At 37.7% G+C, this 27,845-nt stretch overlaps 1 long non-coding RNA gene across 1 annotated transcript in view; it reads left to right on the top strand.

The window, feature by feature from the left end:
* Window positions 1-2,494: 2,494 nt before the first annotated feature.
* LOC127488297 (uncharacterized) overlaps window positions 2,495-27,845 on the top strand; it is a 41,168-nt gene continuing 15,817 nt past the window's right edge. The window contains exon 1 of the long non-coding RNA XR_007915905.2: window positions 2,495-2,604. This is a non-coding gene — a long non-coding RNA (uncharacterized lncRNA). The remainder of the gene's footprint in view (window positions 2,605-27,845) is intronic.

Below are 27,845 nucleotides of genomic sequence, written 5' to 3'. Positions count from 1 at the left end.
TAACCCACTGCTCCAATAAACACATTTTAGATACTGCTCAGAAGTGTGAAGCTCTATAATAAGCTGATTTGAGAAGGTGACAGACAGGGTACTGATGCCATGGATTGGAGGGTCATCACAAAGGAGGTGGCATCTGAGCTGAGACCCAAATGAAAAGAAGGAGCCAGCTGTACCAAGAAAATGCTCCTGGTCAAATAAACAACATTGTTAGTGGCCCTAGGGAGCTACTCAGTGTGGCAGTTTCTAAGAACAGAGGGACAGATGGTGTGAGTGGAAGGGGGTGAGCAAAGAGACAGCAAGGCAGAGACAGAGGTGAGAAGCAGGCAAGTGTAGATCCTGTATGAACATTTCCTCCTAGTCTCAGTGTACCCAGAAGCCAGGAGCCTTCAGGTTGTAGAGTGGGCAAGACATGGTTTGTGGTTTTTGAAAGATCTCTCTGGCTATTGGACAGAGAAAAGATCACCGGATACAGCGAGGGAGATCAATGAGGAAGTTATCTCAGGTTCAGGGGAGACCAGCAAGCTTTGGTTTGTGTGTTGAAGATGGGAGACTAGCTGATAGGTTTGGAGTCTATTTTGCACATTGAGCCTGAAGGACTTACGGGTAGATTAAATGTATATGGAGAAAACACCTCAAATTTATATTTAACTCTGCCACACTTAAACTATTTGTAATATGTTTATACATATATTCCCAACTAGATTATAATCACTTTGCAACCAGGAATTAGTTATATCTTACCTTTAAGAAAAAAGATTAAAAAAAAAAAACTAAACACAACCAAGAAGATACTGAGATAGAGGTGCTATGGGTGCTATTTTATAGCCTAGTCTATTCTGACAGGTGAATTCCAGGTAAATCTGTCATTCCAAGGGATCACTTTTGTGTTTATATATTTCAATGAATTGTACTCCTTGGAAATCATTGTTATAGACAGGGAGAGAATTTTTCTTAAAAAGTAATGTATCTGTATAGGGAAAAGGGAAGTAAAATCATATAAAATGCAATTTATGCTTTTAAACATTAACCAACTGTTGTATTATATGACTGAATGTTTCCTATTTTAAGACAATATATGAATCATTCAGAAAGTGTCAAGAAACAGTCAAAATGCTTGGATTGACAAGTCACTCATATTAGGAGAATAATATTTAAGTAACGTGCCACATAGTGATGCTTTGATCAATGAAAGACCACACGTACAATAGTGGTACTATAAAATAAAGGAGCTGAAAATTTTCTTTTGGTTAGAGATATCATACCTGTCGTGTCTGATAATCAGGCGTTACTGAGATGTTTGTGGTAATGATGGTGTAAACAAACTAGTGGCTCAGTCAGTGTTATCAAAGTATAGCACATGTGATTTTGTGTGGTACATAATGATAATGAATATAAACATGTTAGTAGCTTGTAGACAACACTGGCATGCTATTATTTTGTTAATAACTTGATAATGTCACCAACCATATTTATAAAAATGTTAACTGTAAAATAGCTTCAGGCAGTTCCTTCGAGAAGTTTTTCCAGAAGTCATTGTTACCATGAGAGATGACAACTCTAAACAAGTTACATCCCACAAAGATCTTCCAGTGCAAGTATATGAGGAAGTAGAAGGCAGTGATATTAGCAAACCTGACCCTATGGAGGCCAAGAATAATGTAGGTGCTTTCATCTTAGTTTTTAACAAAAATATTTTAAAAGTTCAAAAAACATTTTAAAGCAGAAAAAAGTTTATACAATAAAATAGGAATAAAAAATAGATCTATACAGTTGTACTATATGTTTTGAACTGTTATTACAGAGTCAAAAAAGTAAAAAAAAAAACTATAATGTAAAAAAGTTACAGTAAACTTTCATTTATTCTAGGAATAAATTCTATAAATTTAGTATGGAGTGAGCATACCTTTTATAGTCTATGGTAGTCTATATTAATGTTCTAGGCCTTCACTTTCACTCACCAGTCATTCAGTGACTCATGCAAAGCAATTTCTAATCCTGTAAGCTTCAAATCTTTAAAGGTGTATAATTTTTAAATTTTTATATTGTACTTATATTCTTATTGTATATTTCACATGTTTGTATATTAAACACAGAAATATTTATCACTGTGTTACAATTACACTGTAGTATACAGTGCAGAAACTTGGTGTCCAGGTAAATGGCCTGGGAACACCAATCTATACCAGGTAGCTCAAGTTTGCAGTAGGCTCTACAACTTTGGTTTATGTAAGTACACTATATAATTGTATTAATTAGCTTTTTATCACTATAATGAAGTGCCTGAAACAAGCCACTTACGGATACGAGTTTATTTTGACTCGATTTTGGATGATCTCAGTCCAAGATCAGATAGGGGCCCTTGGTTCATACTCAGGTGAGAGTTTACCTCCTGGCATAATCCCCAGGCAGCCTAGAACACCCCATGAAAAAAGGGAACAAATACAGAGAAATGATGTCATAGTGAGGTATACCAATTAGAGACAGCAGCTGGGGACCCAAGTCAGCTTTTTAAACAAACTTTCTTATCAGAACTACCTTTTGAAAGCATGCCACCAGTGACTTAAGGACATCTCACTAAGCCACATCCTAAACACCATAATTGTGGTAAGTTCCCTCTCTTTTAGTATCATTGGCTTATGACTCGGAATTTTAAAGTTCAGCACCAATTCATGAGCCAAATCTTGTTCAAGGCATAACATTCTGTACTAGATTCCCCAAAACCCATGTCCTTGTCACATAATTTATACAATCATTCTATCCCAATAGTTTAGAATCTTAATTCAGTATTAATTCTAAACTCCAAAGTCCAAAATCTCATGTGATACTCAAACCAAACTCTTCCAGCTGTAAAACTGTAAAAATCTAAGTGTCATTCAATGATGGGCTAGGCACAGGGCATACATGTCTATTACAAAGGAGGGTAACAAGCAGAAAGAATTAAACGGAAGAAAGCAAGATAAAACCTAGTACAGTAAAAATGTAATCCTAAATCTTCATCACCAACACCTGGTGAACACTATGTCAAGGTCTAGGCTCCCAAGAGATTAGGGAATCCCCAACTCCTAAGGCTTTTCTGGTCTCAGCCAAGTTCTATTTCTCACATGTTGGAGTCTTCTTTCTGAATTGCACTATTAGGGACTGTCTGTTCTGATCCTACATTTCTGCTTGAAATGGCCTTAGTGGGGAAAACTTGCAGTGGCAAGTCTCTCCCTAGGTCCCTGGTTTGTCCAAGACTTCCTTTGAAATCTAGGAGGAGACCTCCATTGCTCATGGTCTTGCTCACACATAGCTGCACTCTGGGGCTGCATGCAGGTGTCTGTGGCTTTCCTGGTGGTAGTGGCAGATTGCTGGCCACTTTACCTTCCTGGGATCCCTGTACTGACTTCACTCTGACATCATCACTGTGTATCACTCCATCAGGCTTTCCATGCATGGCAACACAATTCTTTCTGACATCCTAGAGTTTCATTTGAGATTACAGGGAGGCTGCTGTGAACACACAGCTCTTTTAATCCCGATGTCTGCAAACCCAGCATCATGTGCATGAAACCACATTTCTGCCATCTGCATTACCTGTGGTTGGGCCTGCTTGAACTGGGGATGGTGCAGCCTTTGAGCACTTAGCAGACAAGACATAATCTGGGCCGGCGCCGCGGCTCAACAGGCTAATCCTCCGCCTTGCGGCGCCAGCACACCGGGTTCTAGTCCCAGTTGGGGCACCAGATTCTCTCCCTCTTCCAGGCCAGCTCTGTGCTGTGGCCCGGGAATGCAGTGGAGGATGGCCCAAGTGCTTGGGCCCTGCACCCCATGGGAGACCAGGAGAAGCACCTGGCTCCTGCCTTGGGATCAGCGTGGTGCACCGGCCGCAGCGTGTCGGCTGTGGCAGCCATTTGGGGGGTGAAGGAATGGAAAAAGGAAGACCTTTCTCTCTGTCTCTCTCTCTCACTGTCCACTCTGCCTGTCAAAAAAAAAAAAAAATCTGGAGTTGATGCTGGTGAACTGTGCCCATGAACCTCTAGGGTAAAACCACATCCATACACGGTCACTATTGAGTAATTATATACTGATACATGTACTCTGGTCAGTGGTTTTTAAGGATGATAAGGAATATAGATCAAATATGTTTGGTAAATTGGTAATAAGAATATTTGTGTAAGAGGTGTGTAGACAAACTTTTCTAAATGAGCAAAATCTATGAAGATATTTGTGTCTTGTGACTGGTCAACAAACATAATATCAGCTCAAATTGGCCACAGCACTGCTTGGGGTGTTTCTGGGAGTAAGTTCTGATTGAGAATTATTTTATCCAGCGTTCTTTAAGAATAGCTGATTAGCACATTTTCCTCCACAGAGTAGACCTAGCCAAGTGAATTGAAAGCTTAAAAAAAAAAAAGACTTGTTACCCTGTGCAACAGAGAACTCTTCTGTAGGAAATGTTTTCATATTTTATCTGCCACATCCTTTTCTGGTCCCCTTGACATTCTCTTTATACTCAAACTGGAACACTGGCTCTCCTGGGAATCCAACCTGTAGGACTCCAGAATAAAACAGCAGCATTAGCTCTCCCGGACCTCCATTCTGATGACCAGCTTCACATATTTTGGGCTTGCCAACCTTCATAACTGTGTCAAACAATCCCTTATAAAAAACAAATAGGTAGGTAGGTAAATAGATAGATTGTTCTGTTGCTCTAGGGAATCCTGATTAATATATATTTTGGTTGGAAATAATTGAAAAATTTTTGGATGGTGTGTTTAAAGTAGGATCTTTATAAGTGGCATATAATTTTGAATTTTTTTTTTTATTTGACAGGTAGAGTTATAGACAGTGAGAGAGGGAGATGCAGAGAGAAAGGTCTTCCTTCCATTGGTTTACTCCCCAAATGGCTGCCACGGCCGGCGCAGCACCGATCTGAAGCCAGGAGCATGGTGCTTCTTCCTGGTTTTCCATGCTGGTGCAGAGGCCCAACCACTTGGGCCATCCTTCACTGCCCTCCTGGGCCACAGCAGAGAGCTGGACTGGAAGAGGGGCAGCTGAGACTAGAACCCAGTGACCATATAGGATGCAGATGCTGCAGGTGGAGGATTAACCAAGTGAGCCAAGGCACCAGCCCCGATAATTTTGAATTCTTATTGTTACTTAAGTACTGTATGTTCACTCTTGCTTAACCTGGCAAATTTTGAATGCTTCCCTATTCCCTGTTCCTGAAGGCATAAAAGTCCACTCATCTGTTTTCAAGTCTGTTTGTAGAGATTGATGGATAAAGAAAGCTAACCTGAAAATTCAAAACTAAAAATTTCATGACTCATAATCACCCTACATCAGACTCCACACTGAACACAGTTGTATTTTTCTACCATATTTAAAGCTCATGTTCATATAAGCAATAGAAAATTGGCAAAGCTGGAAAGAAGAAATATTTCCTGTTCTATCAATTACTATGATCATTAGATATCTAGGTTTCTTTAGATTATTATTTAGCACAGTAAAAAAATCATAAATAATATATGATTTAGAGTCAAATTGAGTGGAGTTCTAATGTACATTGAGACATTTGCTTAAAAACTGTGCTTTATACAATTATAGATATGAGATTTAAAGTAGAACCCATCCTACTGGTGCCTGGTAAATATTAAATTATCTGAAGTATACATGATCACTATTTGATCATGTGCCACAAAGCAAATTTTACAGTAATAGTATCCATTATTATAATTTTTATCAGTGGTAGTATCACTGTATATTCAATTGTTTATTTTCCTACTTAGCATGATAATAAGATATTTTTAAGAGATTTATTTACTTTATAAGAAAGTCAGTGTTATAAGGAGAGACAGAAATTTAGAAAGAGATCTCCTTTTTGTTGGTTCACTCTCCAAATGGCCACAAAAGCTGGAGATGGGCCATATTGAAGCTAGGATCCAGGAGCTCCTCCTGGGTCTCTCATGATTTCAGGTGCCCAAGCACTTGGGCTTTTTTCCGTTGCTTTCCCTGGCACATTAGCAGGGAGCTGGGTCAAAAGTGGATCAGTGGGGAATCAAACCTGAGTCCAAAGGGATAATATTGTTACAGGTGGCAGCTTAACTGTAGCACCAGCCCTGATATTAAATATTTATTAATAGCTCTAAAAATAAAGTGACATGATATACACTCCCAAAAGCTTGCAACATCCAGAGCTGCAGCAGACTGAAGTCAGGAGCCAGGAACTCAGTCTGGTTTTCCCATATGAGTGACAAGAATCTAAACAATCAAGCTGTAACCTGTGGCCGTCCAGAATGTACATTATCTGAAAAGGTGGGATTGGAAGTGGAGTCAGGCCTAGAATCCAGCACTTTAACATGGGATATGTAAGTCTTAACCCCTGCACTAAATGCCCACAATCACAGTTCTTTCTGTTGAGAGAGAGAGAGGGAGGTAATGAGGGAGAGAGAAAGAAGGAGAGAGAGTGAGAGCAAGAGCGAGAGAGAGAGAGAGGGAGAGCACATATGTGTGAGAATTCACAAAAATAGGATATATAAGTGCACTTAAAAAGTTCATGGAGAGTACATGTTATGAAAAAAATTTAGGAATTTTTAAAATTGCAATGAAATATCTTGTAATTCCTTTATTCCATAACCTTTTGAAGTGTTCTTATATATGATAATCCTAAACTCTTGTTTTTCCAGATTTTCATGTCAATACCTTTAGATAGGTATGAAGAATTTTTACTGCAGAAGTACAGGGGATTCCTTTAAAGGAAGTTCTTTATGATATTACTGATTTTATTTTATTTTTTGGTCTTCTGCATTGAACATTCTCATTTATATTAACTTTTACCCTTACTGAGTGATCATAATGGGACATATCTCTGTGGGAGGATTAGATCAGATATATACATGTTTGCAATTACATATATATTGCCAAGTTTTATTTCTGAAAGTCTGTCCATTGTGTATTCTCCACCAAGCAAGTATGTGCATTTCCTTATCTTCACAAAATTGCTGGCATTTGCCAGTAGTGATCTTTTGAATCACTGCTACTCATCCTAGGAAATAGGGCTACCAGTATGAAAAATAATCATCTGTCTGCTGTGAACTAAAATTCTAATTAACAGATTTTCAAAAAGAATATAGGGTTCAATGATGTATAAGAATTCTAACAAGTTCTCTAGGAGAGGGAAACACATGCAGAGGAGGATGACATCCAAGAAACAATTGCTAATATCTATTATTATTACTAATCATTATATTTGTGCTGAGGATCCACCTTCTGAGACTTATCCTAGTCAATATAAATGCTGGTAAAAAGCAGTGTGTTCTTGATCACAGTCTCTCCCTTCTCCCCTCTATATTTCTTGTTTTATCCTACTCCAAAGGAAATCTCTCATGGCAAAAAGTCAGTTTGTTTCAAAACAAATTGCATGGCTTCAGGCAAGTGAAAGTTGAGTGGCTTACTATTTGCAGAAATGACTAGACACCAAACATTGGGCAAGGACTGGTATTTAGAACGAGAATGAATTATCTATTATAATCATTGTGATTACACTAAAAGTTCAGCAGGGAAATTTCAAATATCTGTATTTGTCTATCTGCTCATGGCTTATTCCTTTGATCACCATGACAAGTATTTGCAATACTCACTGATGTTCTATTTTCAATGTGGTTAATGTGGAAATAAGTTTTCTTTTGACTTCCTTTGCCAGGGCAGAGCACTGTTGATGGAAATATTCCACCAAGTTATAAGGTTTTCCTTTGCACTTATATTAGTAATGTACTATGATATAATTTCATTATCTATACTGTGAAAAATTTATGCTTCTCAATAATACTAAAAAATAGTTTGAAATCTGATCAGGAAAAACAAAATGTGAGGATAGCGTTTGTGGTATACTTTCTACTTTTGCCCACATTATTAAATATTCTTAATCATGTTGGATTGAAGAAATTATTAATATATTCTAATGTTTTTCTTTTGCTAAATTCTAGTGCTAAGTTGATTAGATGTCTTTAATTCATCCTCTCAAGATATAAAATATACTTCAACAGGAGTTTTTATTCAAAGATGTTTTAAGTTATCTAAAACTTAGCTGAAATTATCAAAGAGCATAACGTCTATATTTAGAATTTAATACTCCAAATAATTTCATAAAGATCACATTTATGTTACAAAACAGTCTATATTATTCTGTTTTGTAATATTATTTACTAATTATAAATACATTTTGCCTGAAAAACAATTTATTGTTTAATGCAGTTAGCCTTTGCATTCTGTTATTGCACATGTTAATTGCTATTTATCAATTATTTAAGAAATTTAAGATTATTAATATTTGAGCTTTCATTAAATTATGCTCTTTAATTTAAGACCCAATTTTTACTGCCTTTAATTTTTAGGGAAAAAAACACTAGAAATGTAATTGAGTGAACTTCCAAGAGACTTTCACTCTATAAGATAGACTCTATATGATACAATCTATATAGAATGCACAAGTTACTTGAAATGAATATGCTGATACTATTTCAAAAGAAACCACTATTTCAAAAGATTCAAAAGGAAGCTTTGTTTTCATTATTGACTGTGCTATGATGATTAGATACCATCATACCTACTCAAGGTCTAGGCTGAGATTTAATTTCTTGAGTAAAATGTGGACAAATTATGATACTAGCATCTAAACTTGGTGCAAATACAAACCGGACATCAGAAAACAGTCTTGTCCACACAAAATTTATGAGATTTAGGAGCTCACCCCTTAAGTCAGAAACACCATGAAGAAAAACATTTTCAAACATGATCACATTATTACATTTCTTCATACTAATTTGGTGATAAAACTTCATCAATATCTATGAGAAATAATGGATATTTTGAAGATGACTTATTTATTTGAAAAGCAGCATGACAGAAAGGAACACACACACATACACACACACACAGAGAGAGAGAGAGAGAGAGAAAGAGAGAGAATTTTCCATCTGCTGGTTCACTCCCCACATGGCCACAACAGCACTCCCAGGGTTGGGGACCAGGCAAAGCCAGGAGCTAAGGTCCCCATCCTGATCCTCCCATGTGAGTGGCAAGGCCCATCTTTTGGTGCTTTCCCAGGCATATTAGCAGGGAGCTGGACTATCAACAGAACAGCCAGGACTCCAATAAGCACTCCTATGGAGGATGCCAGCACTGCAGGTGGCAGCTTCACCCACTGCATCACAACATCAACCTCAATAATGGAGTTTTTAAAGTCATGGGATATTTGTCACATTTTAATATTTAAAATAGTCTATATTTTAATAAATTTTTAAAAATTTATCTGGAAAACGGAGATAGAAGCAGAAGCCAGAGAGAAATTTTTCATCTACCAGGTTTACTTCTCAAATGCCACAAATGCCCAGAGATGTGCCTAGTCAAAGCCAGGAACCCAGAACTCCATCTGGGGTTCCCATGTGGATGGCAGGGACCCAGGTCAGCCATTATCTGTGGTCTCCCAGGATGCCCATTGTCATGAAGCTGAATCAAAAACAGAGCAGTCAGGACACCAATATAAGATGAGGGCATCCCTATGGCATCTAAACAGCCTGACAAAATACCTGCCCCACATGGTTTATTTAAGTCATTTGAATGCTTGATCTAACTTAGTCCAAAGTAATTCTAAAGGCAGAAAGAGAGTGAGAGATCTTGGATGAGAGATCTTTCGTCCACTGGTTCATTCCTCAAATGCCCACAACAGGCAGGTCTGGGCCAGGCTGAAGCCAGAAGCCAAGAACTCCATCTTCCCCATGTGGGCAGCAGGATCACAAGCAATTTAGACCATTATCTGCTGCCTCCTAAGCACGTTAGCAGGAAGCTGAACCAGAAATAATACAGCCAAATATTGAACCAGGAACTCCAATAGAGGATGCAGGTGTCCCAGACAGCAAATTTATCTGCTGTGTCAGTCACCCATCCTAACGACTCCGAATTAATATAATTTCTTAATGAAAGTTTGAATATTTAACAATATTAAATATTTAATAGGATGGATTAACAAATTTTACTACCATAATAATTAGCTTTTACTATGTAAACTCTGGCTATATCTGATATCTTTTAGAACTCTGTCTTTTTTTTTTTTTTTGACAGCCAGAGTTAGACATTGAGAGAGAGAGAGAGACAGAGAGAAAGGTCTTCCTTTTTCCGTTGGTTCACCCCCCAAATGGCTACTATGGCCAGCGCATTGCTGCTGGCACACTGTGCAGATCCGAAGCCAGGAGCCAGGTGCCTCCTCCTGGTCTCCCATGCAGGTGCAGGGCCTAAGCACTTGGGCCATCCTCCACTGCACTCCCGGGCCACAGCAGAGAGCTGGACTGGAAGAGGAGCAATGGGGACAGAACTGGCGCCCCAACTGGGACCAGAACCCGGGGTGCCGGCGCTGCAGGCAGAGGATTAGTCAAGTGAGCCATGGCACCGGCCAGAACTGTCTTGAATTCTATTCATGAGCAATTTTTCTTAAGAAAAATTGTTGTACTTATACTTTACCTTCTATTTTCTTGAGAAGGAAAAAAGGTAGAGCAAGATTATGAGAGAAGTAGGTTGCTGCTAGAATAAATGTTGAACAGAATCAAATCATTTTAGAATAAAAAGGAGGAAGAAACAATTCTTATACTATAGTCTTATCTACTTCAGAAAAGGATTTGGTTTGCTGTTTAGCCTTAAAATTCCCCTTGTTATGCACTTTAGGAAGATCCACTATGTTCTTCAATATGTATGTGATAACTCAGTGTGATCCTGGCAAGCTACTTAGCAACTCTGCCATGCCTCTGTTGGACCAACCATAAAATAAAGGTAGCAGTAGTAATTTCCTATTATGTAGAATCCTTGCGAGAATTACACTTCCTGTTATGATAAGGTCGCTGAAATGACTACATTTTAGGTGTCCATTAAATATAGATATGATTAATAATTATGTTGATAATGCTCTTTATAATTCACAGAGTGTTTAAACATAGAGACACCTAATTTTGGTTCTCAGTTTGTCAATTTGATTCAACATTTTTTCAAATTAGAAGTAAGAGACTTTATAAATTTTATAGGAAGAATGATGACAATGCAGATTGATTTGATTCACTGATGCCACATACACGTGTTGAAATGTTGCACCATACCACATAAAATGTACATGTATTATACATTAAGCAAACATTTTTTAAAAGGTCTATAGCCTAATACCTGGATCTGTGATTTGTTGATTGCACATGACAAAAGGGAATTCGCAGATGTGCAAAAACCTAAGGATGCTACTATGGAAAGGGTATCTTCGTCTCTACCCCGTGATTCTAATCTATTTACACAAATCTTTACAAGTGGAGTTTTCCTGGCTAATGGGGTCAGAGAAAGAGGTGCTGTGATAGATGTTAGGTCATATAGATGGCATTGTTGGTTGGATGCAATGTGTTAGAAGATGAGGAGGGGGCTGTTCTGCAAGGAATGCAGGGCCTTTTGGAAAGAAAGGGAAAGGAAACACATCCTCCCACAGACTCCAGAAAGGAAGGCTTGAGGTACCGTTTTAGCTCCCTGAGACCCATGTTGTAGTTCTAACCTATGTAGCTGTAAGATAAAAATTGTGTTGTAAACCAGTACCTTTGTGTTAATTTTTTTAAATGTAGGAATGGAAAATAAGTACAGTAACAAAAGTCTGCTCAAGATCCGCCACTAGTATATCAGATTTTGTAAAGGTGTAATGGAAATGTTGTTTTTGAATATCTGAGAATGCTCTATTTTCAATGCTCCAGCCAAAACAGGTCTGACAATCGATGGTAGACCAAATGTTAATGGAGTAAAGCTTCCCTCATGTGGAAGCAGAGAAAATGTCTGAAACCAAAATAATAGGTTGCACATTTTGAAAATTTCACCTTAAAGAAAACCTCCGGTAAGTTCAGCAAGTTCTGTGGGCTGTTAAGGGAATCATTAGTAGCATGAAAGCATCCCCTAGTGAAACTGGAATAGAGATATGGAAGGTGAATGAGTTTGGATAACATTGTATGAAGGCAATAGATGACAAGGAGGTTGTATTCCTAAACAGACTCTTTCCAATAAGAGACAGTAATGACTCCAGTAAGTGGACTATTCTCAGCCCTCAATCACTGTTCCTCCTTTTCTGGATAGAGGCTGGAAAAGCAATGAAGCCTCTGCTTCCAGTTCTAGCCTGTCCTGCTATTTTCAGTATTTCCATTCTACTATATTATATACAGAACAAGAGAGAGGATCTGATCAAGTGTCCTTCAGAGAAGACCCATCATAACCAGTGAACATATTCTCCTTCATGTTCCACCTCCCCCCCACACACACACTCACAGAACATTGGGATTCTTAATAATTCATCATAATCAATATTCTGTGTTTCTGGCTAAAGTCTAGCTATTGACAGGAAACAAGAGCATTTGTCGATGGTGTTTTTCAAAAGTGAAATAAAAACAAAATTATTGTTGAATACATTTCAACAGCTGTACTAGCATCATAGGGAAGTTCAGACACTGAGTAAATATGCATAGAGTTGAATATGCATCAAATGTAGGTCGGCCACTCTTACAGGCAACAAAAGCAAAACTAGCTTCGGACTATTGTTTCCATGGAAACTTGAAGTCACTGCAATTGTCAGCCTTATGTAAGGCTCTGCCTTGAAAACTCTGTATTAGAATGGCGGCATCAGATAGTTGAGAATATTTTGAAAGAACATATGTTTTAGACTTTCAGAGTATAGATTTAATACATTTAATCTCTTGCCATTATTATAGCCTAAACATCTTTCCTATCTCTGCCATCTGTATTCCTCCTTTGTTGAAGAAAGTCACAATCAAAATGGTCTTGTGATCATCATCTAACCAGATTCTATTTCTGAACTTGTCTCAGTCTAACTAATATTGGACTTTGGAGAAAAAGATTATTTTTTTTTAAAAGATTCATTTTATTTATTTGAAAGACAGAGTTCCAGAGAGAGGTAGAATCAGAGAGAGAGGTCTCCCATCTGCTGATTGACTTCCAAAATGGCTGCAACTGCCAGCACTGAGCTGATCTGAAGCCAGGAGACAGGAGTTTCTTCCGGGTCTCCCACGTGGGTACAGGGGCCCAAGGACTTGGGTCATCTTCTAGTGCTTTCTCAGGCCATAGCAGAGAGCTGGATTGAAAGTGGAGCAGCCCAGACAGGAACCAGCTCCCATATGGGATGCTGGTGCTGCAGGCTGGGTCTTTAACCCGCTGCGCCACAGCACCTGCCCTGAAAAAGTTTCTTAAGAAACACATATAAATGATGTGTTTTAAATGGCCTTATATCTTCTCATTTTGATTATGGGATGATCATAGTAAGCCCTATGTATTCTGCTTTTACTGTCCAGTATATTTCTCTTTAGCTTACTCTGCATTGTTTGTGAGCTCCTAACTAAAAGTCACTCAGTTTATCTTCTTCCCAGGCTCTATCTACCACTTAAAAAGTTTTGTCAACCATTTTCTCCTGCTTTAAAAACTCCTGCCTCTTTCTGAACAATTGCCCCATTAAGCCCTACCACAGAAAAATTGCAGATTTATTGGTTAATATCTGATGCTTTCAATACATGTAAACATTGTGCACTGTCAAAATCAGGATAAACAAACCTATATATTCAAATTATATTTCTTTATAATGAAAATATTAAAAATTTTTCTTCTATGTCGGCACTGCGGCTCACTAGGCTAATCCTCTGCCTTGCGGCACCAGCACCCCGGGTTCTAGTCCCAGTTGGGGCACCGGATTCTGTCCCGGTTGCTCCTCTTCCAGTCCAGCTCTCTGCTGTGGCCCAGGAGGGCAGTGGAGGATGGCCCAAGTGCTTGGGTCCTGCACCCGCATGGGAGACCAGGAGAAGCATCTGGCTCCTGGCTTCGGATCAGTGTGATGTGCCGGCTACAGCGGCCATTTTGGAGTGAACCAACGGAAAAAGGAAGACCTTTCTCTCTCTCTCTCACTGTCCACTCTGCCTGTCAAAAATTTTTTTTCTTCTATTTTATTTCTTATAAAATATACATTATATTATTATTATCTATAGCCACCCTACCCTGAAACAGAACCCTAGAATTTCTTTTTTGGGAAAAATTAATTTTTCAAAGATTGATTTATTTATTTGAAAGGCAGAGTTACAAAGAGCAAGAGGCAGAGAGAGAGAGAGAGAGAGAGAGAGAGAGAAAACTTCCATCTGCTGGTTCACTTCCAAAATGGCTACAATGGCCAGAGCTGGGTCAATCCGAAGCCAGGAGCCAGGAGCTTCCTCTGGTTCTCCCACATGGGTGCATGGGTCTAAAGACTTGGACCATATTCTGTTGCTTTCCTAGGTGCATTAGCAGGGAGCTATGCTGCAGCACAGGCCCCAGACAATGTATGTATTTTTAACATTATACACTTTTAATTGAGGTGCATTTTTATCTCTACAGATAACCGCTATCAAAATATCCTTAGTATTCTATACCTATAGAAACATTAAATATATTTTATTATATATATACAGTTTTATAATTTTATATTTACTCATGTATACTATACCATGGGCCCTGTTACTCTATGAGTATGCATCTATTAATAGCTCCAGGCCTATTAGAAATTTTGTAGTTTATAATTTCGCTTTAAGTTATGAATTGCCTGAAATATGCAAATTAAGACAGATCTTAATATCCTTTCATTGCATGTTTTATTTCTTCCAAACATGTCTGCTCTAAACTCTCAAATAGCACAAATATCCATAAAAATAGAGCAATTGAGTTCAAGTGGAGACTTCATGTGGTCAATTAAGCAGTGAGTTTTTTTAAGCTTCCAAATAGCCTTAAACTGAGAATGTTTTATTAAAGTGATTATTTTACTTTTAATGGCTGAAATATTTCTAGGCCTTGAAAGCATATCCATTCCTTAAGAGCTCCTTAGAGAGAATGAGTGACCTTTATCATCAAAGCACTAAATGAGAATACCATTGGCATAGCAGTATTATCATAAAGCAAATTTAGAAACCAGATTTCTGAAAGGGCATGGAATTGGCATAATGGAAAAGGCCAAGGATGAGTCCTTGTGGAATTTTCCCATGTATTGAAGATAATGCAGATCGACTGGAGTGAACCAGTTTCTTCCTATAGGAATCTGCAACAAATTGAGCATGGGGTTATGAAAATACGGTATCACTGCAGAGGCCCTTCTATAGCCATGCATATAGGTTATTATGCCTTAAATCTTCTTCAACAGATAGCACCAGGTCCAGATTGATGCATTCCACTCTAACCATTCCTTAACTCCTTCTCAGTGATCAGTCAATGAAATGCAATACAGTTAGTTGATTGTAGAACATAAAGTTCAGGTCATTATCATGTGAATATCAAGCACTGAGTTTAGAGGTGTAATGTGAAACTTTTACACCAAAAATATGATGAACTTTGTGATAATAACTTGATGGTGTTTTAAATGCACAGAAAGGCATAGTACAGAATGTAAATCATAACATAATCTTTCCCTTTTATTTTCTTACAAATAAACATGTTTGTGCGCGCACACACACACATACAAGATTAGAACAATAGGCCAAAAAATCCAGTTTTTTTTCTATGTGTCTGTAATCACCAAGGTTATGAAATAGAAATAGAATATAGGAACAGCTAACTGAGAGTTTCTATAAAAGTAGCCTACAACTAAAGTTTTCCAGTGACACTATTTCTAAAATATTGGTACTGGGAAATTTTAGAAGTTTATTAATCAAGGCTTAATATGCATTATACTGCATAATGAAAACATACTTTAAAAGGATAAAGTGTGGCTGGCGCCGTGGCTCACTAGGCTAATCCTCCACCTTGCGGTGCCGGCACACCGGGTTCTAGTCCCGGTCGGGGCGCCGGATTCTGTCCCGGTTGCCCCTCTTCCAGGCCAGCTCTCTGCTGTGGCCAGGGAGTGCAGTGGAGGATGGCCCAAGTGCTTGGGCCCTGCACCCCATGGGAGACCAGGATAAGTACCTGGCTCCTGCCATCAGATCAGTGCGGTGCACCGGCCACAGCGCGCGGGCAGCGGCGGCCATTGGAGGGTGAACCAACGGCAAAGGAAGACCTTTCTCTCTGTCTCTCTCTCTCTCACTGTCCACTCTGTCAAAAAAATAAAAAAAAAAAAGGATAAAGTGTGTGATATGTGAACATTTGAATAAATGATTTATAGGTTGTATGTATCAATATATGGATTTATAAAAAATATTCAAAAATGAGTAGAAATTCAGGTAAATTTACAGATAAGGTAACATAAAGTAAGTAAGGAAGGAAGAAAGTAAAGGAAGAAGGGAGGGAAGAAAGCAGAGAACAAAAGAGAAAGGGAAGTATCATTGTATCCTTAGAATTGTATCTCAGAATTACATTGAATCTGTTCTACATGTTAGTATCAAATTAACATGACAGTTGATGAGAATTGTGTTGTGGTAATTATCATGCATTTGCTGTGACCCTGAGAATCTAAGTTATTTAAAGATTCCTTTAAGAATAAATAATTAAAAATGCTCATTTGATAATTAAAAGTTCTAGGAAGAGAGCTGTTCAAATCAGTTAGATCCTTCCCTCCTTCCCTCCTACCGCCTCACCTCGCCTCGCCTCACCTCGCTTCACCTCGCCTCGCCTCCCCTCGCCTTTCTTTAAGACCTTCCATCTGTTGATTCACTCCACAAATGCCTGCAATGGCAGAGGCTTGGCCAAGTTGATGCCAAATGCCAGGAACTCAATCTTGGCTTCCTATGAGTGACGGGGACCCAAGTACTCAAGCCGTGAACAACTGCATTCCAGGGTCTCCATTGGAGGGAAGCTGGAATTAGGAGCCAGAGAAAGGCATCAAACTAAGCTCTTTAATAAGATAATCATAGGTGTCTTAACTTTTTTAACTTTTAAAATATTTATTTATTTACTTGAAAGTCAGAATCACAAGAGAGAAAGGGAGAGACAGAGAGCTCTTGCATAGAGTGGTTCACTCCCCAAATGGCCACAATTGCTGAGACTGGGCTAGCCTGAAGCCAGGAACCAGAAGTTTCATCTGGGTATCCCACATGGGTGCAGAGGCCCAAACACTTGGGCTATCTTCTGTTGCTTCCCCATGCTCATTAACAGGGAGCTGGATTGGAAGAGGCAGCTGGGATTCAAACTGGTGCCCATATGGGATGCCAGTGCTGCAGAATGAGGCTTAACCCACAACACCAGAGTGCTAGCCCCCACAGGTGTCTTAACTTCTAGGCCAAACATCGGCCCCTTAGTTAGATCTGGATACTTTAAATGCCCACTATTTTTTTGTATAGTGCCTAAATCTTCATTTTTCATAACTTACTTTTTTTTATCAAATTAGACAGTTTTACACTGAATGAGACAAAAGGAAACTTCAATCACCAATAGTTTACATATAAGCTTGATTCCAGTCTTAATGAAAAGAAGTAGAACAAAAACAAAAACCCTTAAGAAAGCTTCCATATTACACTCCCATTTTGTGAACTGGCAGCTGTGACTGCTCCTTAAATCTTTGATTGTCTGCTGCTCTCTGTGTAACAGGCTATAAATCACACAAAACCCACAACTATAACTCACTGAAGGGGATGCAAAGACAGGTATGCACCATTAGTCACCTGTTGTGATACACGGAACCAGTTTTTAAACATAAACTGCAGACATCCTGACCAATACAGCAACATAAGACATTCACACCACTGACTAGTGACGACCGTAATGCAATGACATGAGGGACTGTTTGGAAACACCATGGCACCAACTCCTAAGAGAACAACTACTCTACTTGAAATTCACAGCTGGTGAAATGATGCCGACTAATTTAATTGTGAAAAACTCTAAGTTCTACTTGGTATGCAGCCAGATATGTGAACATAACCACAGAAAAGGTTAATGTCAGTTAAATTCAAGAAGAGCATGAGATGGAAACTGAACTCTGTCATGTTTTTTAAAAGTACATACTATTTGTTGTGGTATCCTCAACTATTGCCCCTAACTTTATGCTATCATAGAACTACAATAAAGTCATCACACTGTGGGTTATGTGAGAGTGTGCATATGCTATTAAAACCAGGAGTCGTTTTATATACTGCTAAATATACTTGATTTCTTGATTTTTCTAAAGAAGTATGAAAAAACTTTATCCTTTCATTCACACAAAAGCCTTTTTATTTTTTGTCTGTATTTATGCTTAAGTATTATCCTCCTTCTAGTTTTTGCCAATTGGACTGGCACATTATTATTTTGCTTTTCATGTATCATTTCAACTGGGAGACCAATTAATCTATATAACAATTGTTAGTCACTCAGGTTTCTCTGTTGGAGGTACTAATACATGTTACAGTGAGTTTTTTTTTCCATTTGAAGTATTCTATGCATTTTCTTTTTCTGTTGGCTTACATTAACTCCTTTCATCCTTTTGCTATTAATTCTTGTTTGAGGTAATACCAATTCTTAGAATCTGTATTTGACAACTTTGCTTATATTATTCTCCTTTTATCTATATATGATTCATTTCTTAGTATAATAATACAATTCATCAGATGTTCATTTACAATTTGCATTTTGCTATCTTGTTTTTATTTAATAAAAACTCCCAAGTCCACAGTCAAAAATATATTTTCCAAAACCACAGGGAATCTATGGTATTCTAGTTTTGCATTTGTTCTTATTTTCTGGGTATTTGATGTAGAATTTAAATATTATAAAGAAAGATATTATTCTTAATATGTATGTTATCTTTATTTTTTTCTGACATTTTTTGTTGGAGCCCATCTTCTTTGGCCAATATTGGCTACTTCTACTTTATGTATTAATTTTTAGATTGACCTGCTGTTTTCATGTCTATATTATTATTACTTCAAAGAAAAAGCTTTGGGGGTTGTATAATTTATCATATTTTTTTATCTCTTGTTAATTTATATTCATAATAATTTCAATGATATTTTTATCTCTTGTTAATTTATGTTCATAATAATTGTATCTGTTTCATACTTTTTAGAATCTATTATAATTACTCTTTACATCCTTGATATTGGATGACTATGTGAAGGATGTCCATTGAGGCAAGTGCTTGGGCTAGTGGTTAAGACTCGGGTTAGGACACCTGCGTCTCATTTGCTGTGCCTTAATTTGATTCCTGGCTTTATTGAGTTCACTGTTAGGCTCAGTCTTTTGATTCTAACTGCCTGCTAATCTAGACCCTGGAAAGCAGTAGTGAAGGCTCAAGTAGATGGGTTCCTGAAACCTATGTGGAAATGTGATTTGAGGTCCCTGCTCCTTCTCCTGGTGTGATACAGTCATCTGGGTGAGTAAATTAGCAGATGGGAGCTCTTTGAGAGAGAAAGACGGGGGTGGGGGGGGAGAACAGAGAGAGTGCTTCTGAGTCATGAGTAAGCAAATTAAAATATTTAAAATTTTTTAATCATGTTTAAAGATTCATTTTATTTATTTTAAAGGTAGAGTTACAGAGAAGGAAAAAGAGAGACAGAGAGAGAGGTCTTCCATCTGCTGGTTCACTCCCCAAATGGCCACAATGGCCAAGGCTGGGCCAGGCCAATGCCAGGAGCCAAGAGTTTTTCCTGGTTATCCACTTGGATGCAGGGGCCAAAGCACTTGAGCCATCCTCTTCTGCTTTCCCAGGCATATTATCAGGGAGCTGGATTCTAAGTGGAGCAGCTGGGACTTGAACTGGTGCCCTTGTGGGATGCTGGCTATATAGGTGGGTGGCAACTTAACCCATTATGCAACACCACCAGTCCCAATTTCCATCATTTTTAACATATGTAAGCATGTAAGGCTATACATTTCTCTTGAGGTACATTAATAAAATTTCCCTGCAAATTTCTTTTGTTAGCTTAATTTTATCCCTACAAAATATGAACACAATTTTATTATAATTATTATGTAACCAATTACATGTTGTTAAGATCCAAATTTTCTTCTTTTAAAATTACTTTTCTGCTTTGACTTTTACAGTTTTTAATCTTTTAACATTTGAATTATAAAGTGCTTGCAATCTGTAAATATTCCATGAGCAAAAATAGCTGCATAATTTTAAGTGTAGGATATAGAGTTCCACATCTTTTCATACTTATAGTTGTGATGTGCAGCTATTCCTTATATTTTCTATAGATTTGTTCTACTATTAATTATTTTTCACTTTTAAAAAAGATTGTTTCACTTATTTGAAAGGCTGAGCAATAAGAGAAGGATGGAAGGAGGGAGGAAGGGACGGAGAGAGAGGTGGGTGAGAGAGGGGAGATCATCCATCCACTGGTTCACTCCTCAAATGCCTGTGATGCACAGCTCTGGAACAGGCTGAAGCCAGGAGCCAGGAGGACCATTCTAGTCTCTCACATGGGGTGTGGGGGCCCAAGCATCTGGGGCATCTTCCACCGCCTTCCTAAGTGCATTAGCAGGAAGCTGGTTCAGGAGCCAAACTGGTACTGTGATATGGGATACTAACGTTGCCCAAGGTGGCTTAACCCATTGCACCACAGTGGTGGCCTTGCAACTATATTAAAGAAGAGTGTTAGAATTCCTAAAATTCTTGTTTCATATATTCCAAATTATATTGGTCTTATACAATTAAATATATTCATATAAACTGAATGTTCAATCCAAGATTAACAAAAACTTTAAGACAGAAACAATAGAAATGAATGAGCCCACATTATGAGAAGTAGTAAAAGGGCAAAGCCCATCATAATAAACTTACAGCAGATAATCAGGTTTTTACCTGATGTCATCCTCATGCCTTCCTTCAACTTTCAACAGAGGATCCCTTTGGCCAGATTCAAGAAGAAATAACTCTGTTAACAAAAGCCATCAGGATTCAGCTTCTTGTTCAGAGACTAGATTTGAGACAGTTGAAAATAGAATCTGAAGTTTCCAGGAATTTCCACTTGGTCTTTCCCATCATTGTTGTGTTCACTCCAAGTGCCTAGAAAAATTATAGTAGTTACGGCATTCATTTCTTGTTTAGATCCCAATTCTGCCTGCTGAACGCAAGTAACTATGGAATGCATTTATGTCTTCACTAGATCTACTATAAGATTATAGGAGAGGAAAAAACTTTTCCTCAACTTCCTTCCTGGTTGAGACCTGAGAATTAAGCTGACAAAGACAAATTCACAGAAGAAAAGTGTACCATTTTATTATATTTTATTTTTACATTTTAAAATCTTTGCATGTGGGCCAGCGCCGTGGCTCAATAGGCTAATCCTCAGCCTTGCGGCGCCAGCACCCCAGGTTCTAGTCCCGGTCGGGGCACCAGATTCTGTCCAGGTTGCTCCTCTTCTAGTCCAGCTCTCTGCTGTGGCCCGGGAGCGCAGTGGAGGATGGTCCAAGTCCTTGGGCCCTGCACCCACATGGGAGACCAGGAGAAGCACCTGGCTCCTGCCTTCAGAGCAGCGCAATGCGCCAGCCGTAGCGGTCATTGGAGGGTGAACCAATGGCAAAAGAAGACCTTTCTCTCTGTCTCTCTCTCTCTCACTGTCCACTCTGCCTGTCAAAAATAAAAAAAAAATTAAAAAATAAAATAAAATAAATAAATCTTCTCATGTGCAGAAGCTTCACAAAAAAGAAGTGAAAAACCCTGAAAAGTGGTTCAGTGGTTCAACTTGTGAACCTTTGTACCTTTTTAACAAAGGATGATAAATTATGGAAAACTAATTAGGGAAAAGAACAGTAAGATAGGTTTCTTGTGGAAAGTTACAAGAGAGTGACTAGAATATATTTGAGGAAGCTAGTGGGAGTTTCGAGTTGTTTTATTTTATAATCTTTGTTTATGCAATCTTGGTGTCAGCTCACTCTCTTCAGTAATAAAGATCACTCTCCTCATCCTGGTTCAGGAAACCTTTTTTTTTTTTTTTTTTTCTGTGAAGGGTCATTTGGATAATTATAACATCATTTTGGAGCCATATAAAAGTTATAAGCAAAAATTAACCTGCTATAGATTCACTGAATTTTGAGACCTACTTGCAGTTGCCTTGACATGGCCAGACCAAATGATGCCATAAGCCTTATATTGTCTGCAACCTGAACATTTTCCACTCTAGCTTCCTAACTGCCTAAATTATCTACTGGTGGACCACACTCTCAAATTGCCAGTGAGCATTATAAATTCTAAGTTAATAGTTTAACTCCGGAAAGATCCTAGTATCTTCCTCATACTAGTGCATCACATCACTCCAAGTTCCTCTTAGAAATATTTAAAATGTATTACTATGGATCCATGTTGGGATAGCTCTTAAAATAGATACTGAGTCCAGATAAATTGACTATCTCTGAGTCCATAAATTGATCTGTGTACTGAGTATGGAAGGCTGTCTTACTTCCCATGGTAATGATTTCTGTTAGATTTCTGCCCAGCAAAATCAAGTTTTTCTTCTGTATACAGCACATAGAATCTTAATAAGCTGCTCATTATTTCTAGACATCCTGTGTTTAATTAGTCATTCACCAAGCTTCCTGAGAACCAGAACAACCACTTAGCTTTCTGTCCTGGTAACCTATGGTTGTAATTGTACTCACCTTGTTTGTGATGGGTAGGCAACAGTACTGTTTACTCTCTGCTATTCTGGATTCCTATTATTTCCAATAAAATTTGAAAAGTTTTCCACTGACCAGTTTCCTATGTAATCTTACATGTATTCTGAAATTACCAAAAACCCCCTCTTAGATGCTCCTCATTATAAGTGCATTTCTTAATGCCACAGTGAAGGAAATATTCTTTGGGCCCTTCTTGAGGTTATGACTGAGGAAGTGCTGAGTAGCTTACCACTGCAAACCTATCTGAGCAGGTTCTCTCCCCTGAGTTATTGCAATCCTTCACTTAAATGCCAGAAAGGTTCTGACATTTCAAATTAAATCATAGTGTCCCATCATTTATTCTAATCTCTTTATAAGCAAGCTAGAAGGTCGACCCTTTTACCTCTCTGTGAGGAAAATGTTTGGATTGAATGTCATTGTAGAATTAATACAAGAGGTGACAGAAATGTTTCCTGTAATCAGTATCAGCTAAAGTATCAGTATCAGCTAAAGAAGTTGTTGTACTATGGACACCCATTGAAAGAATTGCATATGGAAGTCAAAGGGAAGGCATAGCTCATAATTCTCCTCCTTATTCATTTTTATCCAAATGTACCCTTCACGTATTCAAGCTCCCTCTCTATCTTCAACAATGCCCTTGTTCAGGGAAGGAAGACCTACATTTGAGCACTAATCAACATGGCTAAGTGAAATCAGCCTAGGTTGAGGGACTCCTTCAAAGCCACCACAGAGGAATTTTTGTTTGTCATTTGTTTTTAATTATATATTTTTAGCTTTAGCTTTTAATAATGCTTTTTCAGTGTGGACATTTTTAAAATATTTATGGAAAACTCGGAGTTAGACAGACAGAGGGAAAAGACACACACACACACACACACACATAAAGAGAGAGAGAGAGATACCTTCCATCCACTGGTTTACTCCCCAGATGGTCGCAACAGTTGGGGCTTGGCCAGGGATAAGCCAGGGATTGGAGTGTCTTTTGGATCTCCCACATGGGTGGAGGGGCCCAAGCACTTAGGCCATCCTCTGCTACCTTGCCAGACTTATTAGCTGGGAGCTGGACTGGAGTTGGAGCATCTAGGTCTCAAACCAGCCTCCTGTAATTGAATGAAGATAATTATACAACATAATAAAACTTATGGGGTACAGAAAAGCAGCTTTAAGATGAAAGTTTATAGTAATTAGTACCTACATCCAGAAATTGGAAGGGTATCAAGAGCCGTCAATGCAGTTCAAAACCTAGAAAAACAACAAAACCCTAAACTAGTAGGTCAGAAATTATTAAAATTAGAGAAGTAAACAAAATTGACACCAAAAAATACAAAAGATGGCTGAAATGAAGAGCTGTTTTGTTGAAGAAATAAACAACATTGATACACCATTGGCCTAACTAACCAAAAAAAGAAAAATGGGAGAAGACCCAAATCAATAAAATCAGATATGAAAAAGGAGATGTGACAACAGAAACCACAAAAATAAAAAAGAATCATCAGAACTTACTACAAACACCAATATGTCAACAAAATCTAGAATAAAATGAAACATTTCTAGACACATAATTAAATCATAAAGACATAGAAAACTTAAACAGAACAATAACTTAGAGATTTAATCACTAATAAAGATGCGCCCAACAAAGAAAAGCCTAGGACTAGATGCAGAATTCTATCATACTTTTCAAGAAGAAGTAAGGCCAAAAATCATCAACACAATACTGGCTAATTTAATTTAACAGCACATCAGAAAAATCATTCACCTGGACCAAGTAAGATTTATCCCTGTTATGCTGGAATAGCTTAACATACGCAAATCAGTAAATGTGATACATCACATTTACAAATTGAAGAATAAAACCAATACGATTATCTGAATAGATGCAGATAATATATGTTAATAAAATACAACAACCTTTCATGATAAAAACCTTAAGCAAATTGGGTACAGAAGGAATATTTGTATGGACAATCTAGGCAATATACAACAAATCCATGGCCTGCATAATATTGAATGATAAAAAGTTGGAAGCATTTGGACTACAATTTGGAACCAGACAAGGATGCCCACTTTCACCATTGCTCTTCAGTATAATTCTGGAAGTTTAGCAAGTGACTTTAGGCAAGAAAAAAGAAATCAAGAGAACACAAATTGGAAAGGAGGAAGTCAAATTATTGCTGTTGACAGATGACATGATAAGGGGAACCAAAACACTCCCCTAGATGAATATTTTAATTCATAAGAGAGTTTGGTAAGTTTGCAGGATATAAGATTAAGACAAAAAATCTGTTTTTTTGATAAATATAAAATTTGTTTACCTTAAAAATAATTTAATTAATTAAAAAAAAAAACATAGGGGCTGGCGCCATGGCACAGTGGGTTAATCCTCTGCCTGTGGCACCAGCATCCCATATGGGTGCTGGTTCTAATCCTGGCTACTCCTCTTCCAATCCAGCTCTCTGCTATGGCCTGGGAAAGCAGTGGAAGATGGCTGAAGTGCTTGGGCCCCTGCAACCACATGGGAGACCAGGAAGAAGCTCCTGGCTCCTGTCTTCAGATAGGCGCAGCTCCGGCCGTTGAGGCCATTTGGGGAATGAACCAACCAAAGGAAGACCTTTCTCTCTGTCTCTCCCTCTCACCTCCCTCTACCTCTCAAATAAATAAATAAAAATCTTTAAAAACAAAACATAGCCATGCACCCATCCAATTCTGCTATTCTATTTTTTTTAAAGATTTATTATTTATTTGAAAAGCAGAGTTATAGAGAGGCAGAGGCAGAGAGAGGGAGAGGTCTTCCAACTGCTTGTTCACGCACCAGATGGCTACAATGGCCAGAGCTGCGCCTACCTGAAGCCAGAAGCCAGAAGCCAGGAGCTTCTTCTGGGTCTCCTACATGGGTGCAGGGGACCAAGAACTTGAACCATCTCTACTATTTTCCCAGGCCATCACAGAGAGCTGGATTGGAAGTGGAGTAGCCAGGACTCCAACCAGCGCCCCTTTGGGATGCTGGCATTGCAGGTAGCCGCTTTACCTGCTAAGCCACAGTGCCAGTCCTCTGCTATTCTTTATCACATATTGAGAGCTACACAGGCTCTATCTGTATTTTTAAAATTCTATTTAGTTGATCATGTTAACCATTGAGATATATTGTAAATGAGAACATTCAAATGTGTTCTTACCACCAAATTTAAATGAGTTTGTTTTAAAATTAAATTTCTCATACAGATATTAAAGAAAACCATTCAAAACCAAAACGTGTCTATGACATAGTCTGTACCCTAATATTCTAGTCAAAATGTCTTTTCTTATGCTCAAGCTACCACTTTGCATGGCATGTTCATTGCCAGTGTTTGGAAATATATTCCAAATGCATAATATGTTAACCTTACAGCATAAACACTCTGAACCTTTTTCAAACAAACTTTAGACACAGAAATATTTATGTCTCCTACTTCAGATACCATCCCTAAGTATGCAAAACACAAGCTTCCATAGGTTCTTAAATTATTTTGAAAAGGACGTTGCATAAAACACAATTTCTCTTCAAACAGTCTTTATGATAATTTACTACCCCCTTATATCGCCAATAAATATTTGTATCTGGCATTTGTTTTGTTAATTAACAAATATAGATTGACAGTTTATGTAGCTGTTTATGAGAAAAGAATTTCTGATAATGCCAGCTGTCCACTGTATTAGTAATGCTACAATATTCTAATTAGAAATACACAATACCATTGGAGTGGAACATATTAATTAACACATACACTTTCATTACAATTATAAAATAGTTCTAAGTTATTATATTGTAACATCAGGCAGTAGTTAATCATTTTTATCAACATGTTACTTTTTTTGACTTGCTTTATTTTTCAAATATAATACTCTTTAATTTTTTATGTACTTCAAGGAGATGAAAACAGTTGTGATGAAGGGTGACATGTGTTTTCTTAAAATTCATTACATTATTTAAAATTATGCAGTAAAAATATACAGGACTTAACAGACAAAATGGGATTCAGGGCAAACACTCTAACACTGTTAGAAATACAGAAAAAAAAAACCAAGAATGTAATATAAATGGTAGCAAATTGCATGATTCATGCTTAAGAGATAATTAAAAATCTGCAATATGTGTATATGTTATTTTTTTCCTAGATAAAAACACCTGAATTTATTCAGGAAAGCAGCTGTTATATATGTCAGATTGGCATTACTATGATTAAAATGCAGAAGGTAGTTAGAAGAGAAGTTTTATTTTAGCTCACTGTTTTCAAAGGCTCAGCGTCCAAGATCAGTGAGCACCATTTGTCTGGCATCTCATGAGGCTGGAGCATAGCAATGGCTAAGTGTGTGTAGATGGAGTATCACATGATGAGCCCAGAGCAGAAACAGAAAGGGGGGACACACTTATCTTCTACCCCTTCCAGGGTCTCTCCTTGTAAAGCAACCAGAATTCCCTCATAGGGCTCCTCCTGCATAACCTATGTCAATCTAATCGCTCTTCAAGTCTTCCCCTTTACACATGGGATTCAAATTGATTTCCATTCCTCATCCATTAACATAAGAATTAAGAAATTATGCCTTTAACACATGGGCCTTTGTTTTGGAAAATTTTCATTTTCTAAAACAAGCTTCAAATGAAATTTTATATTTTTAAGTATTCTTTCTCTTTTTTTAGAGGCTATACATATTGTTTTCCCTCTTTATCACTGACTCACATTTAAATCTTAGCATGGCTATATGTAACAATAAAAGGTGGGGCTTTATCTGTTTATTTGCAAGAATATTTTAAAGAAATTGTCTGATTTTGTGTTGTTGGATGCTGATCAGAGGTATATCCTCTGATTTTATAGATAAATGACTGGATATAAGGTACTAAATAGGTGTGAGTGTAGACAAAGAGAGCTTTTAATTTGAGGATTTATACTTTTCCAAGACTCTGAATCTGTCAATAGGTATCCCTTCAAATGTTATTTTTCTCTTATTCTTTCTACCTTTTTTTTAACTTTTGTTAGGAAAAACTCCCTTAATTCATTTTCCTTAATTTCTTTCTTTTTCTTACTTTGATTTTAGAATTTAAAGTTTAGAGATACATATGTAAATGTGTGTGTAGGTATTTCTGTTTCTTCATTCCCTTGACATCTACTCTCCCTTTCTCTCTCCCTCCCATCCTTATTGCTTCCTTTCTACTTTCTCTCATTTTCTACCTCTTTTCTTTCCCATTATCTTTGCCTCTTTGTGTTGATTCCTACAATTCATTGGTATTTTTATTTATTAAAATAAACTATACAAATAATATATTACTAATTGTT

The sequence above is a fragment of the Oryctolagus cuniculus genome, chromosome 2 (assembly GCF_964237555.1).
Source record: "Oryctolagus cuniculus chromosome 2, mOryCun1.1, whole genome shotgun sequence".
NCBI lineage: Eukaryota > Metazoa > Chordata > Mammalia > Lagomorpha > Leporidae > Oryctolagus > Oryctolagus cuniculus.
The sequence above is the reverse complement of the archived record's forward strand: the minus strand, read 5'-3'. Positions and strand labels throughout refer to the sequence as shown.